At 61.2% G+C, this 4025-nt stretch overlaps 1 protein-coding gene across 2 annotated transcripts in view; it reads left to right on the plus strand.

Annotated features, from left to right (window-relative positions):
* The window catches only part of RIMS3 (regulating synaptic membrane exocytosis 3), a 22889-nt gene that overhangs the window by 1535 nt on the left and 17329 nt on the right, over positions 1 to 4025 (plus strand). The window contains exon 1 of one of the 2 annotated variants that reach the window (XM_015649190.1): positions 7 to 93. The exons of the other annotated variant lie outside the window; for it this stretch is intronic. The gene's annotated coding sequence lies outside the window, so the exon portion shown is untranslated. Of the gene's footprint in view, positions 1 to 6; positions 94 to 4025 lie in introns of those variants that run through there. 2 annotated transcript variants of the gene reach the window in all.

Consider the following 4025-nt stretch of genomic DNA (forward strand, 5'->3'; position numbering starts at 1 on the left):
GGCGGCGACAGCCCCGGGCCCCGCGGCCACCGTGCCGAGCGGGGCCGCACCTGCCCCGGAGCATCCCCGACCGGCGGCGAGGGAGCGGGGAAGGTGAATTTGGGGATGTCCGGCGCGGTTGCGGTACCGGGGAGCAGCGGGATGCGCACTCCGGGAGCTCCGGGAGGAGGGATGGAGGGAGAGGAGGGGTCGCGATCCCCCTGGGGACAACGCCGGGGGTCCCCCGTGCCCCACGGCTGCCGGTACCCCTAAATCATCCCCTAGGCTCTGAGCCGGGATGCGAATCCCCCAAAATCATCGCAGCGCCGAAAACGGGTGAGCTGCGGCCGCGCTCCTCCCGTTCCCGAGGGCTCCCCAGGCCGGTTCCCCGGAGCCTTTCCCGGTGTGGGGCGGGCAGCGCTTCCCGGCCGGAGACTCGGCACCGGGAGCGCCTTCCCGTGCCATCCATCATGCCGCTGAAAGCCCGTTGACGTCAACCCCGTCCCGTGCACGCCGGTCCCAGCGCCGGGAAAACCGGGATAGGAACCGGGAAAAGCGGGGAGGGTGCCGGGGAAGGTCTGCCCCGGAGCATCGCACCGGACACGGCTCGTCCCGGGCTTCCCGGAGTCTCCAACCTGGGATTTGTGCGTGGATTTGCCTCTGCCTCTATCCAGAGCCTCCTCTGCCTCCGTGGGGTTTGGGGCAGGTGCTGGGGTCGCTTCTGGGGGGGAAATCGTTAAGGAAGGGGTGGGAAGGATGAGACGGTGCCCTGGGATGGGCAGAGCTGCTGTGCTGCTCCCTCGTGCCACAGCCAAGGGGCCAACAAGTGGGGACAGCCCGAGGGCAGCGTGGGCATCACCCTGGCACCCCCACGAGCACAGATCTGCCTGGCCACTGTCCCCTCTCTGTGCCCCGAAATGTCCCCAGGGCCACCGTGTGGGAGCTGGCATTGGTCTGCAGGGTGCTCCCCACGGGAAGTGGTGGCTGTGAGGGGCTCTGGGGTGGTCAGTGCCCACTCCCAGGGGTCTGGGACCCACGGGAAAGGCGTTTCCGAGGCTGAACCCCATCCCTGGGTGCCCAGGGAACATCCGGGGCTGCGCTGCTTGTTTCAGTTGTGAGATGGGAGTGGGAGGCTGCAGATCCTCCAGGAGCACGGGATGGGCTTTGCTGCCAGGCACGGGAGCCTGGGGTTGTTCTTCCACCACAGGATGAGGGAGCACTTACCCAAACCAGCCCTGGCTGCATCCCCTGGCTATCCCCAGACCATCCCTGTTTTTGTCCCCTGGCCATTCCCAAATCATCCCTGTTTTTGTCCCCTGGCCATTCCCAAACCATCCCTGCTTTTATCCAGCCCCAGTTCTCCATGTGCCCATTTCTTCCTGCACCAACACCTCTCCAAGGCCACTCCTGCTGTGCTCACACCTCTCTCCCTCTGTTCCATCTCTGACATCCCTTTGTGAGGCCAGACTCCTCTGCCACCTCCCACGTTCCCAGTGCTCCAGCCTTTCGCTCTGTCCCCATTCCAGCCTTTGTGGGACAGGGACAGAGGGTGACATTGCGGCATCTTGGGTTCTTGGCCCCAAACCAGGGGATGAATCCCCTCTATTCCACCCTCCCTGAGCTGCTTGCCATCCCTGGAGCTCAGGTCTCCGTGGGCTCCCGCTGCAGCACAGCCTTTTGGGAAGCTTCATGGGGGTACAAAATACAGTTTTAAGGTGATGAAAATCCCTAATTTTCCTGCTGATTAAAACTGGGGCCGTGTGGCAGCAGCTCTTGGCGTCCCTGTCAAGGCACTTCAAATGTTTTGCCACCACAGCTCCACGAGCAGGGAGAGAGCCTTGGTTATGAATTACTGGGAAGGGATTGACAGCCCTGCTCCTCCTGCTCCCTGCCAGGATCAGAAGCTCCTTCCCTGCCCTGGGATGCTCTACTGGGAGCCTCTCCAGGCTTCTCATCCTTTCCACAGACAAAAAGATTTCTGGAGATGGAAATTTCCCCCTGGAAACTGGGAATTGTGCAGATTTTAGTTGTTGGCTGGTGAAGCAACACCAGAGCGTTTTGGTCTCATCTTCTCACAAGTGCTCTGGGGGAGCAATGCCTTGCTGGGATCATCCTGTGTCCCTCCATCCCATCCTCCCACTCTTCTTGGGATTCAGGAGCCGCTGCCACCCCCGGAGAGCCGCCCCAGCTCCCTGTGCCACAGCAAGGGGTGTTTGCCGCAAGCTCTGCCCCCTCCTGGCATCACTCCGGCTCCCAGAACTCTTCCCAAGTTTTCTGCTGATCCCTGAAGAAGCTCGGGAATAATTGTGCAGCCTTAGCAGTTAAAAAAGAAACTTTTTCTGCAAACAAAGCTGCTCACCCCCGACTCCTGCCGGGCTCGGGAGCCAGCTGGGACCTGCGGGATGGATGCGGCTGGGCACGGAATGTCAGATCCAGTTGGCACATCCCACTGCTGGATGTGGATTTGGGGATGTGGGTGGGTTCAGTGACCCATCCTACAGCTGGTCCCTGGAGACCCCAGGAGCACTGGGCAGGTGCCAGCAGCCAAGGGTGAAATCTGGGCAGCACTTTGGAACCTGAGGGATTTCAGGATCCTGAGCCCCTGGAAGGCACAGGGATATTTGCCAGTGTGGAATGGGGAGGATGAGGAGGATCTGCTGGGCGCTGGTGGAAGGAAAACAGACGTTCCCTGTTGGTAGAATCAGCAGAAAGCCAGAGCTGAGAGCAGCCCTTCCCCTGGAGGAAGCAGCTCCATGAAATATTGATGGGATTCACACACAGCAGCCGAGCCGTGCGAGCTGCATTGCAGAGCTCAGAGCCGAGCAGCCGGAAAGGCAGCGGGAAAATCTCCTCTGCACATTCCCTGTGTGCCGGGGAGATCAGCCCCAGCCTTGGCACGGCCCTGCCAGCCCTCAGTGCCACCAGGACAAGGGTTGGGATCTGAGCGGGGCCATCCCACTCCAAACCCATCCCGGGGCTGCTTTCTTGCATCCCCATGGAGCTGCCCCAGTTTTTGGGGCCACATGGCTGCAGCATCCCACTGCCCATGGTGGCTGCAGCATCCCGCTGCCCATGGTGGCTGCAGCATCCCACTGCCCATGGTGGCTGCAGCATCCCACTGCCCATGGTGGCTGTGCACTGCCAGCTCCTGCATGTCCCCAGCGAGGTCCTGCTCCGTCCCCAGCTGCCCGTGGTGGGCACAGCCAGCACCAAGGTGCCACCAGAACAGGTTATCCACGCTCTGTCCTGGGTTATCTCCAGGATGAGTTGGATTATTGGGAATGCCCAGTGCTTGCCGCAGTGTCCCCGTGGCTCTGGTGGCCAGCTGGGCTTGGTGGGCACTGGCTGTCACCCGGCCTGGCCTTGCTGGGTGGCTTTTGCTCCTCAGATTCCTTGATGTTGCCAAGGAAACGCTGGGATTCAGCACAGATCTGATTTAACCGGGCCCAGACGTCACACAGGGACACGGGGGACAGGGACAGCATGGTCAGGGTGCGGACTCTGGTGTCCTGCAGCCCCTTCCCCACCAGGAAGGGCTGAGACATGGCTGACCTGGAATTGCACACCTGTCCCACCTTCCCGGTGGACGATGGGCACAAAGTGGGTGCAGGAGGATGCTGTGTCCCACTGGTTCCCCATCCCAGTGCTCCAGGATGGATCCTTCTGGAGTTGTGGCATCTGGAGGTGGACACATCCTTTGGGAATGGGGATGGAAAAGGAATTGCCACGACCAAGGTGTGTTTGGACATAGTGGGACTCAGGAAGATTCCCATGGGACATTTCTCCTGTGCCACTGCTGCCTGGAGACCCCATGGAGAACCCATCCTGGGCTGTGGCTCCAAGTCTGGATCCCAGTGGTATTCCCAATCTGGATCCCAGTCTGGATCCCAGTGGTGTTCCCAGTCTGGATCCCAGTGATGTTCCCAGTCTGGATCCCAGTGGTGTTCCCAGTCTGGATCCCAGTGGTGTTCCCAGTCTGGATCCCAGTGGTGTTCCCAGTCTGGATCCCAGTGGTGCTCCCAATCTGGATCCCAGTGGTGTTCCCA

This window comes from Parus major, chromosome 23 (assembly GCF_001522545.3).
Source record: "Parus major isolate Abel chromosome 23, Parus_major1.1, whole genome shotgun sequence".
In the NCBI taxonomy this organism is placed as follows: Eukaryota; Metazoa; Chordata; class Aves; order Passeriformes; family Paridae; genus Parus; species Parus major.